We start from the raw sequence: 16,590 nt of genomic DNA, 5'->3' as shown, positions 1-16,590 counted from the left end.
GCTCACTTGATTAGAAATGAGGGGGAAATGTTATTTAGGGGACTCTCAAGTCTCTAACTATATAATTTTGCTTTTTGGCAGTGCGGATGATCTAGAATTTCTAGATACAATAGAGAGTTCCTTTTAGACCTTATTCAAAAACTTTGAAAATACAAAGGTAAACCACTTATCTGCAGTTGATAACCTGTTTACTGTTCGCTGAAGCTGAGTTTTGAATAAGGAGACCAGTATTGCAACAGTCTGTGATATGTCCAAAACCAAAGTCAAAAGTTTCTTGTTGCTCAAGGCATATTCTTGTAATAGATTCTTTGTTAGGTACTTATTCGTTATTCTCCGCAGATTATCCGGATTTACACTATTATTAATATTTAATAGGGTGGACTGGAAAACTTGGAGACAAATTCTATATATCATTATATATATATTATTTGGTTTCTCCCATTTGACCACTCTTTTGATGGTGATTACGGAGCAACATTTGTTGTTCTATTGGCGCCTTTAGAGGCGGTCGTTGTTGGATAATTAAAGACATCAAATGATATGCCCAGTTGCCCACCCACTACAAGTTACCAACAGAGTGCTATCAACATCCCTCATTCCCTCTTAACAAATATACAACAACATAGCTTGTATAATAAACCATGTACATCTAAGAAATTAGTATTGACTAGTTCTTAAGACTTTACCAGTCTTAATTTTTAATCACTAGTCACCAAGCCGCACGATCACATTCCAGGTAGCATAGAACTGTTTCAGAAATTTAATCTGTTCGTGGGAAGCCAATTTTGGAGATTAATATTGTTTCATCTCTATGGATCAATTAATTGGCACTTCTACTTATGTTGGGATTTATACCAACACCAATCGATCCCCCCACTACACAGAAAATTTGTATTTGAACACAATTCAACTCCAGACAAATTCTAAATATCAACTACAACATATACTAACATGCCCAACTCGCTAAACAACTATTAACAACAGATAATAATGTAAAGCAGTAAAAACAAACCACAACACAAAGATTTACCGTGGTTCGGCCAATGGTGCATACTTTCACAAGAGCTAGTTCTTTATATAAAGTGTGAAAGAATATTACAATCTCTCTTTTCAGTCTCTCACCTTATTAGATCACTCTTATCTCTTTACAGGATTGTCTCTCTGTAAATGTTATCTCTCAATCTTGATAGCTTTTAAAATTGGGTTTTCTCTGACTTTTGTGTTGTTTTCTGGGTATTAGGTTTTGTCAAAAACTCTAACTCTTATTGGAAACTCGCGGTCCCAATTTTCTTCTAAAAATAGACTTGAGCATGGGTCGCGCCTCGAGCAAGCACAAGTCGAAGCGCGGTCGCTAAAAGTAATCGGAAGTCTTTTACAAGATGGCGCTGGTCGCACTTGTCAAGGCTAATTTAGCTGGTCGCGCCTCGATATTTCCACGCAGAATGAAATCCTTTCCTCCTCATATGAGGGATAAAGCCAACAATCTCCCCTCCCGAACAGTGAGGGGGGGGCTTCCTCCATGCAATTTCCAAATCAACAGAGGAGTGTCTTTCGCCATTCCGCAATAAAGCACAACAAACATCAAACTTACCTTTCAATAATACTTTGGTCATCATATCCGACCCGCTCTTGTCGGTATGGATCTTCTCGATACACAAATACTTGTCTTCGAAAGTACTTCTAATCCAATGATAACGCATATGTGTATGTGCTTGGATCTAGAATGAAAACTCGATTCTTGCTCAAATGGATGGCGCCTCGATCGTCACATAGAACTACAAACCGTTTTCGCTTTAGCCCTAGTTCATCGAAGAATCTCTTCATTCATAGCAACTCTTTGCAATGCTCGCTGGGCGCAATATACTCGCTTCAGAAGGGAGAGAGCAACACACTTTTACAACTTTGATTGCCAAGAAACCGCCCCCCCGCAAAAGTAACCAAATAACCGGGTGGACTTCATCGAAGTCAACATCACCGCCATGTTCCGCATCGATGTAGCCTTCAAGTAAGGGCTTACTTTCACCAAAGCACAAACACGATTTGGAAGTGCCTTTGAGATATCTCAATATCCACTTAACACCTTCCCAATGCTCCTTCTCCGGATTTGACAGAAATCGGCTTACAACGCCCACGGCGAAAGCTATATCCGGTCTTGTACACACCATTGCTTACATCAAGTTGCCCACTGCGGATGCATAAGGAATCTTTTCCATCTGACTCGCTTACTCATGCTCACCCTTTGGACACATCTCTTTGGTCATGCGGAACTGGCCACCAAGCGGACAACTGACTAGCTTCGCTTGATCCATGTTGAATCTCTTCAACACCTTCTCAATGTAGCTTTCTTGAGAAAGCCACAACTTTTCACTCTTTCTGTCATGAGTGATCCGCATCCCAAGTATCTGCTTTGCTTGACCCAAATCCTTCATCTCAAAGGACTTACTCAAGTCTTTCTTCAACTTGAATATCTTGTTGATGTTTGGGCCAACTATCAACATATCATCCACATACAACAATAACACTATGAAATCCTCATCTGGAAATCTCTGAACAAACACATAATGATCGGAAGCAGACTTCTTGTATCCTTACTTCGCCATAAAGGAATCAAACTTTATGTATCACTGTCTCGGTGCTTGCTTCAACCCATACAAGCTCTTTATCAGCTTGTATACTAGGTGCTCTTTGTCTTTGACCTCAAACCCCTCTGGCTGGTCCATGTAGACATCTTCTTCAAGGTCTCCATGAAGAAAGACTGTCTTAACATCTAGCTACTCAACCTCTAGGTTCATACTTGCGATCATACATAATACCACCCAGATAGAAGTCATCTTCACTATAGGAGAGAAAATCTCATCAAAGTCAATCCCTTTCCTTTGACCGAATCCCTTCACAGCAAGGCGAGCTTTGTGCCTTGGGTGAGGATTGTTCTCTCCATGCTTAACTTTGTATATCCACTTATTCTTGAGAATTTTTCGTCCTTGCGGTTTCTTAACTAACTCATAAGTGTGATTCTTATGCAAAGAATACATGTCGTCATGCATGACCTTCAACCACTTCTCCTTGTCTATACCCTCAAGTCCTCTTGATAGTACATAGGTTCTCCACCATCCGATAGTAGCACGTACATATGTGGTGGATACCTGGTTGAAGCTAGTCTCTCTCTATCTGACCTCCTTGCCCTATCTGCTGGTGCCTCAGGAGGATGCACTTCTACTTGCTCTGGTGGTGGTTCATGCATCTCATCTACATCTTCTATACCAATAGGTTCTATCCCATCATGAGCAATAAGATTCTCATCATGAGCTTCAGGCTTATGGTTCTCTGCATTCTTAATGCCTTCTGCACGTTCCACAGTAGGAACTTCTGGTTCTAAATCAACAAGATCATTGGTGAAAGCCTGTAGCTTCTCACCCTCCTCAAAGTCTACTATGGTTTGGTCTTCCAGGAACACAACATCTCGACTTCGGATTACCTTTTTGTTAATCGGATCATAGAGTTTGTAACCAAACTTTTCATCTCCATAACCTAGAAAAATGCACTGCTTGGCTTTGTCATCAAGCTTGGATCTCTCATCCTTCGGAATATACACAAATGTCATGCACCCAAATACCCTCAAGTATCCATAATCAACATCTCTGCCTGACCATACTCTCTCTGAATAGTCACTATTCAGAGGCTTCAACGGCGATAGATTGATCACATGCACAGCTGTACGCATTGCTTCTACCTAGTAGGTCCTAGGTAGCTTAGAGTGAGAAAGCATGTATCTCATCCTCTCTACAATGGTACGATTCATTCTCTCTGATATTCCATTATGTTGTGGTGTCTTAACTTGGGAACGGTCTGCTCATGACGAATCCCAAGACTCTGACAATACTCTTCAAACGGCCCAATGTACTCACCCCCATTATCTGAGCGAATACACTTCAACAACTTCCCAGTCTCTCTTTCCACCATATTGTGGAATTTCTCAAGCACGCCAAGTACTTCATCCTTGGTCTTCAGACTATAGACCCATATCTTTCTTGATGCATCATCAATGAAGGTCACGAAGTATGAAGCTCCCTCATGAGACTTCACTTTTATAAGACCACATAAGTCTGTGTGCACTAGTTCAAGGACATTGTTCTTTCTGTGAGACGGGAATCATTGGAAAGACACCCTGTGTTGCTTTTCTACCAAACAGTGAGTACATATATTTAAATGTGTACCTTTGATGTCTGGCAAGACATTTTGCTTAGCAAGAACTTCCATCTATTTTATGCCCATATGACACAGTCTCTTGTGCCACAGTTCGGATGAAGCTTCTTCTTCTGCCGCATTCAATTCTGCTTTACACAAACTAGCCTGTGTTTTGTAAAGAGAGTAAGTTTTCTTCCTCCGGCCGCTCTGATGGAATCTACGCCAGTTCCATACTCGCTACCAAACGAAGTTTACAAAGTCATCGCCATCTAATTTCCCAAATTAATTAGGCTTAACCGTATGTCGAACATGTCTTACATCCTTTTGAAGTGTTGTAACGCCCGTATTTAAAATCATGATTTATTAATTAATTAATTAATTTAAAATTTGTTGGATTGGAATTTGGGATACGTGGGCCTGATTTCTGGGCCCGAGTCTGTGTTGAGCTTAGGTTTCAAACCTAGGTATATATACATATTTTTCCAGAGAATAGGGTTTTTAGATAAAAATAAAATAAAAATGGAGGCAGAGATAAAAGCTCGCTTGCTAGAGTGTTGGAGCGCGACGATTCGGACTATGATGAATTCGTGGAGCTTTTGATTAAATTGAGTAGATTAGTTTTATATTTTACGGTCTAATTTTACTGTCCAAGGCTTTTGCTCATATTTTCTGTGTATTCTTTTGTCTTTATTATTATTGTTAATGTCGTTGTTAAAACGTGTTAAATTGTAGCATTATTGAAACTCGGGGGATGGGGCTGTTGAAGCTCGAAAGAGAGTCAATGGTGGCGCGAGCCAAGCCAACGTTTGTCCTGTATATGGTTTAAAACTACTATACTGTTGTTGGGTGGGTTCATTTTAATGGCGGCCAGAGAAATCGCCAGTAAAATGAATGTGAACTACTATTGTTGTTTTTGTGTTGAGCGAAGATTGGGGGTAGAAAGGGGTTGAAGTTTGGTTATTGTTGTTTGAATGGGTGCTGAAAAGGGGCTGTCAAAGCTCGAAGAAATCGTTAATGGCGGCCGACAAGAAATCGCCCAGTTTTTATTTAAACTTTGTTGTTGGGGTTTTGGTTGTGTATTTGAATGGATTGTTGGTGATGGCGTTATAAGGTTTGATTAAGGGGATGAGGGCTGTCGAATGAGGGCTGTGGGGAGCTTGAACAGCCGGCAATGGCGGTCGATGTCTGTTGGAGAGTGATCTCGACAGTTGCCAAAATCGGTGTTGGTGTGAATTAAAGTTATAGGGTTTTTCAATAGGAGTCAAACCGCTGGAATAGAAGTAGAGGAGGAGAACTGGTGGTGGAAGAGGCTGCTGGCGCTGGAGCTGGTGAGATGAGGGAGACGACTGTTTGGTTAGTGGGCCTTGATTGGGCTGAAATCTTTTTGGTTTGGGCGGTTTCAGTTTTTGGGTTTAGATTTTAGTTCTTGGGCCGGACTAAGTTAGTTAGTGGTTTGGGCCATTTTCAATTAGCTTTCTTTGGGCCAAATCACTTAATTGTTTGGGGCAGTTTCTAATATTGTTTGGGGCAGTCCATAGGACTTAATATAGATCCAAATGGGTATTTCAATATTTAGACTTTTGGGTTTTGGTTTTGGGCTTTGACTGTGGACTTTTGACTGTTTAATTGTGTTACGTTTTACGTTGTAAATTATATGGACAAATCCAATGCTAAAATGCTGTGGAAGCTTGTATAAATTTGGTTGTCATTATCTAAGAAAGATTTGACGCTGATATTGTGTATTTTTTTTTGACACGTGACGAGATAGAAATTTTAGGAGACATAATATTCTTAAAATGCTATAAAAATGTTATGCGGTACGTTTGGAGCTATTGCGACGTTATGTAGTATGTTGAAAGTGTTGTTCTATTAAATGATATCATATGTTAGGATATCTATTAAATGCAATATTTTTAGGAGAAATAAAGGTAAACGCTACATTATCATTTCTATGAGATGCTACTATGAGGTAGTATAATAATTGTAGATATTTCCCATGGGATTGTGGCTTAGTGCAATAATTAATTGGCACGTGAAATAAAAATATATTTGAGATTTGATATAGAGATACTTGGATATCGTGCAATGAATAGTATTGGCACGTGATAATGTGGATGGTATTATAACGAGAAACGTTGAGCTTCAGTACAATTAAGTATACTAGCATGAGATAGAACAAGAATTTTTCTGAGATATAAATGTATGACACCTGAATAAATCACGTAACAAAAATCCTAGAACCTAGCTACCATAACTCATGTGATTGGCCCATGTAAAGGGCGTATGTGATATGATTGACCCTTCTGGCGTTTCAGTGAATCTGAATGGCCCTTCGGGCGTAAGTAATTTGATTGGCCCTTCTGGCGTTTCAGTGAATTTGAATGGCCCTTCTGGCGTAGCCGAATAGTGGCTTGATTATTCCGTTCACAAAATTAGAACGAGACGCGCGATATTTTATGCCGAATAGTGGCAATACTTACATAATGGCTTTCGTGTGAGGGTTACCTGGTGTGCGGCATCCCGCTCAGGGTAATTGCGCACGGAGTGGTCCGCTATGTGAGGGGAGGCATGTGGATGTACATGTTCGGCGTTGGGTAGTGGTTGTGGTAGCCAGGGAAACTAGGTAAGACATAGATACGACGTGATTTTAGGGACACGCAAAGAAAGCCTTAAATAATATAATTATGGTGATAGGTTGGTTAATGATATATCTTTAAATATATGATTGTATATAGTTTTGCAGAAGGGTGGGTCAAACTAATTACTTTTGCAGAGACGACCCATTCTGTAATTGAGCATGAAATGCGTAAGTATAGAATATGTTTGGCTGGTTATTAGTTTAGTTAGAACCTAAGACACCTCGGTGGAGGAACTAAATGCCTTTTTATTATGCGTATGGTTGTTGTGTAGTTAGTGGGAAGTTAATGCGCCTCAATGGAGGAACTAACTGCCTTTACATGTGGTATGTACATATCGATATGATTGTTTTATTATTGGAAGCTAAAGGCCCGTGGAGGAACTACCGCCTTAATTATGGTACTTAAGGATATTGTATTATTCGTTGGAGGTTAAAAGCTACCGGTGGAGAAACTAACTGCCTTATTTATTGTGTAAATATATGTATAAGTATATGTTGTATTTTAGGGCTACTCACACCAAAGATTGTTTATAATCTCAATCCGATTTGCATGTTTGCTTATCGGTGTGTTCATCAAATGAACATAGTTGATAAGTCTTGACAGATAAATGTTGAAGAAGGTTGGTTCTTTGCTTGTGGTTTGTGTTAGCGTCACATTCGTGATATGTTTTGTTTTCCTTTAAGGTATAATAGTTTTAGTTGAGGCAAATGTTATTTTGTATTTTCAACAGAAATTATAATTAAAGAGGGTTGAAATGAAATTTGTAATTTAATCATATTTGGCGAAGTTTTTGTAATGAAGAGGACTTTTGTTTATCTTAAATTTTTATTGGTTTTTAATTATCCGCGTATTATTTAAACCGACATTATGGGTTTTGGGAGTTGAGATTGCATCACACCTCAAAATCGAACGATCCAAACAAATATTGTTTTTCCAATTACATCAAAATTCGGGTGTGACAAGTGTCAAGGTGTAGCCGACATTGGTTTCTACATGAAAATCTCCAATGCCTAATCTTCGAAGTCGCCATCGCTACCCATCCTCACTTTACCATATTCACCATAGCTGTAGGTAGTGAAGAATCTCCTATCTTGCGGTGTGACGTGATAGGATGCTCCTCAGATCTATCACCCACTCAGATTCGACATGAGGTACTAAGACAACACACACCACACCGACACATTCCCACTCAGTCGCCGACTAGTGCGGTAGTATCTCCTCAGTGTTTCCGCCTCCTCCGCACCATGTCTTCATGTACACAGCTTATTCTTCTCATCCCTCTTCATGTTATGCACTCATATCCGAAGTGACCCTTGGTGGCACAATAGTAACATTGCCTCTCTACCTTAGGAGTTCTAGCTTCACCCCCCTAGATTTACTGCTATCACCTCTAATCGAGATGGTTTTCTCGCTTTTACCTCTCCCCCGTTTCTCTGTGAAAATGATCTCTGATTGAGAGGAGCTTCCTTTTGAACTCCTTCTAGCCTCCTCATTCAACAAAGACGTGGTAGCCATCTCCATGGTAACTATTCCATCCTTGGCTGCTCAGTGTAGAGAGACTGCTAATGTCTCCCAACTTTTGGGTAGAGAGCATAATAGAAACAAAGCCTCAACTTCGTCTCCCAAATCAATCTTCATCAAATGCATCTGATTGATGGTACGTATTCTGTAATTCATTAAGATGCTCAAACATTGAAGACCCTTCTTGGTACTTCGTGTCGGCAAACTTCTTAACGACCAGCACTTTGTTTCCACCCGACTTTCTCTCGTAGAGGTCTTCGAGTTTCTTTCACAAACTGAAGGTTGTAGTCTCTTAGGACACATGGTGAAAGACACTGTCATCAATCCACTGTCGAATGTATCCAATCTCTTTTCTACAATGCTTTTTCCACTCAAAGATCATCGCCTTTTTCTGGTTTTACTCCCTCATTCTCAATAGCTAGGTAGTGTCAAGTCCTTGCAGTATAGCAAGTCTTCCATCTTGGCTTTCCAGATGATGTAGTTCTTCATATTCAGACTCGTCATGCGAGTGTTCACGGATTTGTCCATCTCTACAAGTTATTTAAACTCAAATCTTCTCTTAGGAATTTTGTCAAACACCTTCCGACCAAGATTTGGATAACACCCTAGGCTAATCAAACCTGGTTTTGATATCACTTGCTGGGGTTTATACCAATACCAATCGATTCCCCCACTACACAAATAACTTATATTTGAGCACAATCCAACCCCAGACAAATTCTAAATATCAACTACAACCTATACTAATATACCCAACTCGCTAAACAACTATTAACAACAGATAATAATGTAAATCAATAAAAGCAAACCACAACACAAAGATTTACCGTGGTTCGGCCAATGGTACCTATTTCCACAAGAGCTAGTTCTTTATATAAAGTAGGAAGGAAGATTACAATCTCTCCTTTCAGTCTCTCACCTTACTAGATCACTATTATCTCTTTACAGGGTTGTCTCTCTGTAAATGTTATCTCTCAATTTTGATAGCTTTCAAGATTGGGTTTTCTCTGACTTTTGTGTTGTTTTCTGGGTAATAGGTTTTGCCAAAAACTGTAACTCTTATTGGAAACTCGCGGTCCCAATTTTCTTCTAAAAATAGACTTAGCGCTGGTCGCTACTGAAAAGTTGGAAGTCTTCACGGCATGGGCTGGTCGCTCAGATTTCCACGCAGAATGAAATCCTTTCCTCCTCATGTGAGGATAAAGCCAACACCTTCACCATCCTGCACCATTACAATGACAATACTACACTTTCTCCCACTTCACGCACATTTATGGTGGCTCACTCCAGTATCAATCTTTTCTGCTATAAAAGTGTATACCACTGGGCTTGTGTTAAGGTATAAATCCTACGTGACCATAGAAACAAAAGAGTTGTTCTTCAGACGACATAGCATAGATCAATTACCAAATTACTTACTGATTACTCTTCCACTTTAAGTTGAATAAGTTGTGCAGCAGAAGCCGTTTGGGAACTAAAGCAGAGAAGAAAAACAAGAAATCTAGACTGAAGAAAGGAGGGGGCGGGGAGTAAGAGCCCGTTAAATGCGCAAGGTAGAATATCAAGAGGAGTCCATTCCCTGATGTGAAAATGGAAAACAAAGATTGGACATGAGGACAAGAAGACGGCTGTGATATGACATCTTTTAAACCTGATGGACTGAAATATGAACACAGTCACACTAAAGAGAACTCACTTCCTGCGAGCTAGATTAGCATTTAAGTCAGTTTTGCTTTAACGTTTATAAATTGGTTGTGTACATAGACAACATTTTAAATCATGTTCCTTAGGGTCAAAATATGCCCCAGTTGAATGTTTGTTTAATGTAACGCCAGCTTAATGCAACTATGCAAGGCAGCTTTTACTTTTCTACGATTTTGTGCAATGACTACTGATACAAATGAGAAATATAACATCGCCAATAATGCATGCATGAACACGATCCGTCTTTAAAATGATGGAACCGAGCACGATCTCGTTAGGAGGCGGAGCTTACGGTGTTCTCGAATGCATGTGCTGTTGTGCAAGAGAATCTGCAGCTATCGAATCCAGTCTTTCAGGCACATGAATAGGGAACCTTATTTATGGCTAGGTTTCCCGTGGGGAGTTAGTCCATAATTAAACATGGCTACTCGAGACTATAGGGGAGGGGTGGTGGTGGTTTCCTAGTAAACCCTTACCAAGAAAGCTACACTACTGAAGAAAGGAGGGGGCGGAGTGTAATGAGCAAGAGGCTGTTAAAGCCGAAAGTATGATCTCATTCCTTTTGTATATAAATATAACACTGAAAGACTGAGTCTTGATGTGGAGTGCCGAGTGCATATCATTAGGAACTCATTCCCTGTTGCAAAAATGGACGACAAAGATTCTATAAGCAGATTGCTAGGGTTCGACTAAAATGCCGAGTGCATATCATTATGACATCTTTTACACAGATGTTGGACTAAAATGTGAACAACCCAAAGAAAGCAAACCTCCTGCGAGTAACGTTAACATTTCAGCCAGTTTTGCAGTAACAATAAATCAGTTGTGTACATCTACAACATTTTTTCAATCATGTTTGCTAGGGTAAGGTCTTAATGTACTTCGATCAGTTCAATGTTTAGCTTTTGCAATTCCAGCTTAATGCAACTCAGTTCTCACTTCTCTATCCATATTCTCAAAGACTATTAATACAAATGTACAAACAAGAAGAAATATAACATCACCAACAATCCATGCAAGAACACGATCCGTCTTTAAAATGATGGAACCGAGCCCGATCTCGCACCATAATCTCCACACCAAAGACACTAGAGATTAATTTAGTTACAGTATGACAATCATTGCAGACCCGCAGGTTTTTGAAGATGCGAATTGGCACGCCTGGTCTGGCATTAAGGAGCCCAAACGAAATGGCAAGTCTCTCACTGTGCAGGGAGAGTGACTGCTGCTTTTCATCACCATGTTCATCAACCATAGGCGCTTGTGACAAGTCAGGTACATACCCTGCTGATTCTAGTCTATCCTCGATATCAATGTAACGAAGCGATATATCTCTTTGCTGCAGGGATGTGAAGTATCCCCTGCAAGAAATTGGTGAACCTCGCCATCAACCTCTATCAAACTGCAGCCAGGCTCTTTAGTGATGCCCTTCTCACTCATTAGCCTTCGTACCAGTCCAACATCATTCCAACGGTTGGCTGATGCATACACTCTGGACAAGAGCACATAAACACCACTACTCGCACCTCCTTCTGTATCAAGAATCCGTTTAGCGACTTCTTCACTGAGCTCAATATTAACATTTTGCTTGCAACAAGCATCCAAAAGACTCCTCCAAATCTCACAGACATGAGAGAAACGTGATCTAATGCTTCATTAATCAGTCCAGCACAAGCAAAAAGATCAACAATGCACCCATAGTGCTCCACTTGGGATCAATCTGGTACTCTTTAGCCATTAAGTCAAAATACCTACGACCCTCACTCACTAGACCTCCGTGTTTACACGCACTTAAAACACCCGCAAATGTAATTGAGTTAGGCATCAAACCATCAATATTTGACATAGAGGCAAAGGTGTCTAACGCTTCCTTGACTGGCCATGCATTCCGAAACCCAATATCATCAAATTCCAAGAAGTTACATCTCGTTTACTCATCCTCCTAAAAACTTGATGAGCCAAGTCCAGAGACCCACACTTGCAATACATATCCAACACTGAATTGTTCACTAACACATCCTTCTTCACACTCAGCTCACACTTTCTCAACACATACACATGAGCCCACATTCCTAAATACATCGACGCCAAACCAGTACAAGCACATATAACACTCTGCATAGTAAACCCATCAGGTTCAAACAATTTCTGCACTTGAATAAACAATCTCAAAGCAGTAACAAGCTCACCAAACTGAACATTCCCATCAATCATAACATTCCAAGAAACCAAACTTGTATCAGACATCTTCTCAAACACTTTTCTCCCAAGGTCCAAATGCCCACACGATACGTAAAAATGTACAAGACTAAGTATCTTTCTGAAACCCAAGTTTCACAACATGACAATGCATCTGTTTCCCTTCAAACAAAGCAAACAAGAATGCACAAGCCTTAAGTACAAAAGGGTAAGTATGTTTATCGCGAATAAGGGTATTCCAAATGAAGGAGTTGGGGACTTGGGGTTATGAATATGGTGAAGAAGGCGAGAAGCAGTGAGCCAGGAATGTAAGTGAGGGTGAGCCACCCAAAAACCAAGTATAAAAAAAGAGCATGTCTATAGTGCGGAGATAATGTGGGCCTTTGGATTAGTACTTTTGCCATGCAATACACACGCACCCTTGGTATGAGTGGCCCAGATTTGATAGCATACCATACGACCTGCGCACCATAGATTTAGCCATAAAAAAAACAATACACTAATTTTTTTTTAACTAAAAATTCAAACCCGATCACAAAACAAGTATATTTCGAACATAAAAAAATCATATAAAATAATTGCAATAAGTATAATATAAAAAAAAAAATAAGAAAAGAAAAAATAATTCAATCTAAACAAATACTTATTCATAGTTGTTCTGAGCGGCCTTCTTTTTTGTCATTTTTCTTCATCTTTTGGAAGCGTTGCAAGATCAACTCGGCATCAATGCTATCAAAAACTTCGTTTTCAATGTATATTATTAAACAATTATTCAACCATTCATCCACCATCCGATTGTTGTTGTTTTGGTAGAAGAGTTTAAGACTTAAATTTTAATATAGAGTAATAGAGAGTGGAGGAGAGGAGAAGTAGAGTATGTTAGGGGTTTTTTTTTTCTAGTTGTTTTTTTTAAATAGATACAAGATGATTTCTGTTTGGGTTTATATATGGGTTGATAAAAACGAGATAATTAGGAGCACAAATAATATTGGGTTTTCTATTAGCTTTTTTGGTACTGTTTTTTTTTTTTTTTTTTTTTTTTCATACTAAATAAACAAGTCAAATCTGTACATCAAGTACAACACCCATCACATGACATCTAACACATCCTTTTTGTTTCGCTCAGCACATGCCACCTTTTTTTTTTTTTGCTCCCTTATCACTTGGTTGATCACTTCAGATAGCTCCTTTGTACAGTTGCTTTTAGATTCTTTCTTGAGATTCCTAATTTGTGATGATTTCTCTTTGAAAAATCAAAGAGGAATCTGAGACTCTTTTCAAGCAGCTTCTTGAGAATGAGATTGACCTGAATGTGTTTCTACAAAAGCACAAGAAGCTTCGAGGCGATCACAAGCGCACTCGCTCATCTTCTTTGTGAAATCATCTTCCTCGTTAAGGCTATCAAGTATCAACTGTATGATATATGAAAAATATCATTCTCAACAAGTAACATTCTTGTCTCATCCATATCGCACCACCCAACTTCTTGACATTTGAGTGATAAAATTAGAACAATCTACGCTTCTTTTTGTATTTTTTCTTTGTTGTTTATATTTTTTTTGTCTTTCCATTTTTCAATCCGATTTGTTAGTCATCATAAACTTGTTGCTTTTGTCCGCCCCTTGGAACTTCGGATGGTGGCGAGACTTTATGAACTTCGGATGGTCACCGATAGCTACTTTTTTTTTTTTTAAGTTGTTGAGGGCACGCCACGGGTGTACCTTGGGCTCCTCGCTCCGCCAATCGGCGAAGCGTAATTAATATCAAAAGTGGTAGACAATCGGTGGTGGTGATGGAGTGAGAGGGTTTTAGTATTGTTGTTGGTGGTGGAGTGGATATGAGGTGGTGATGGGGCTGTTGGTGTAATGGACAACACCATTTTTAGTGGAAGCTATTTACAATATCTTTTATTATCTATTGAAAAAAAGTTGGTTGAAGTGAAAACGGTTAAAGAATTTTTAGAATGTTGTTAGTCGTTACTGATTACAAGTTGGCTTGCTGATATTTACTCATTTGTCTTACTCTCTCACCAGAAAATTTTAGCTTCCACAAACAAAGACATCAACTTTCCATATTCATCTCCATCAGTTGCAAACAGGGCTGTTTAAGAGTAATAGAAATCAATACCATATTTATTTTTACTGCATGCCACAAAGTGCTATATTTTATTTTTTATTTTTATTTTTTATTTTTTATTTTTTTTAGAAATGGCTAGGGGTTAAGGCGACCCCAACCTTTTATTTAATCAAAGTGCTATGCTAACTACAAGTCTAGAACAGTACCAATTTATTCACATGCTTTCCCTATCTTATGTTTCTTAGGCTGAGTCCAATGGTGCATTACCTCTATCTCTATTCTACCAAAAAACAGTGTTTTGAGGACAGGGAGTTAATTTTGGTGTCCAATAGTTCGGACCATTCTACGCCACTTCGATCGGCACGGAATTAAAAAAAAAATGCATTCCACGCCACTTCAAGTGGCGTCGTTTGGGATTTTACAAACCACACCACTTCAAATGGCGTGGTATGAAATTGAAAAATGCATTCCATGCCACGCCACTTCAAGTGGCGGATTAAAAAAAAAAAAACATTTCACGCCACTTCAAGTGGCGCCGTTTGAGATTTTACAAACCACGCCACTTCAAATGGCGCGGTATGAAATTGAAAAATGCATTCCACACAACTTCAAGTGGCGCCGTTTGGGTTTTTACAAACCACGTCATTTCAACTCGCGTGGAATACACTCTCTATTCCTCAATATTACTCTCTATATATGGAGAGTATTATAGAGATAAGGGGCAAAAACCATCGCCACTCCCTCCACTTTTGAGGGAATGGGGAGCCATTGCACCCAGCCTTAGAACTAGCAAATTGGTACGCGTGTTGCGCTTGCGAAGCTAACAAAGTACCACACCAAAAATAAATATTTCAATATACTTTAATATGATTATAGAAATTTTAAAAGCGTGCACAAATTAGGGAGAAAAAAGAACATTATATCATAACAAAACCAACTTAATACAGGAATTAAAATTTATAGATTTTTTTTTTTTAATAAAAAGCAAAAACGAAAGGTGTTAGGTCTAGAAACAATTGCAAGAAGAATACGTTCTTAAAAACTCTAAGGAACGAAATGTAAGCCAAACAAATGTTATTACATAAGCAAAACTGATAGCGAGAATGTCTAATTCTTAGTTCTTACATCAGTTGCAGGAACATTGAATTTGCAAAAAAGTGAACGCTGAAACATATCGTAAATTAAAGCATAAAAAATCAGCATGAGTCACAATGAGGACCTGCATGCGGGCTATCTTCATCTTGAGCCTGAACACTTCATATATGTTGTCTATTTGCATGGTACACTTAAATGTTTGGTGACATGTCTAGTCTTCAAATCAAGCACATTCTATCTTGGTGCATTCCTTAGCATGGTTGCATGTAAAAGTAATTCTTTTGAATTTAGACTCAACATATATAGATCAATTCCAATAGCTCATTCTTGTATAGTCTTCAATTGAGGGTGCTTGGCGTTTAAGTGATGTTGCTGATAGAAAAACGGTCTGAATGAAAAACTTTTCTTCTGTGTGCAATGTTAACATGTATATTAAACAAAATTTGTCTGTAGAATCAAATTCCATTTTTAAAACAACACCATGGTCTTTGATATCTCAGAAATTTACCAACTCAATATCCGTAGCAAAAAGAATGCAAAAGACAGGTAAAAATAATTAAATAAATAAAATATACTGCCAATAAGACATCCCATACAACAAAAGAAGAACTATTACATACCGCATCGTTTTTATTCAGGGACATAATGCTAGCAAAAATCACGGAATACAGACACTCAATGTTTGAGATATGATAAAGCGTTGAGATATGTTCTCCTGAGCATTCCTGCATACATATGTTTTATCAGCAAAAAACACATTGAGCAAATAAAAAGAGTACCTACTCACATCAACTTGAGATAGAGAAAAGTCCTTACAATGTTAAGAGTTCATTTCCAAAGCATGCATATGGATGTTTAAGCCAATTTCTGATAACTCTGTACACATTTTTTTCAAGTAAATTGGGCACACCTGTTGCGCTTGCATCACTGAAAAAGTCATTATTGTTCGATCGATCAGTGAAAATCAAGTCCCTTTCACTATTACTATTATTATAATTTTCGCTAAAAAAAGGATTGTGTGTAAAATATTTTATTGTTAAAATTTAGTTTTCATAATCCATGTCTTATTTGCGGCCCCTCGGCAGCGGTTTTGTGTAGATATATTAATGAAGGTGTTGGTTATTTTGAAAAATAGAAACCTAGAAACTCAAAAATCATATAAAGATTGCAA

At 38.7% G+C, this 16,590-nt stretch overlaps 1 pseudogene; it reads right to left on the bottom strand.

Annotated features, from left to right (window-relative positions):
* Window positions 1–10,914: 10,914 nt before the first annotated feature.
* Window positions 10,915–16,359, bottom strand: LOC147522837 (pentatricopeptide repeat-containing protein At1g59720, chloroplastic/mitochondrial pseudogene; annotated as a pseudogene).
* Window positions 16,360–16,590: the final 231 nt, after the last annotated feature.

The sequence above is a fragment of the Coptis chinensis genome, chromosome 1 (assembly GCF_015680905.1).
Source record: "Coptis chinensis isolate HL-2020 chromosome 1, ASM1568090v1, whole genome shotgun sequence".
In the NCBI taxonomy this organism is placed as follows: domain Eukaryota; kingdom Viridiplantae; phylum Streptophyta; class Magnoliopsida; order Ranunculales; family Ranunculaceae; genus Coptis; species Coptis chinensis.
The sequence above is the reverse complement of the archived record's forward strand: the minus strand, read 5'-3'. Positions and strand labels throughout refer to the sequence as shown.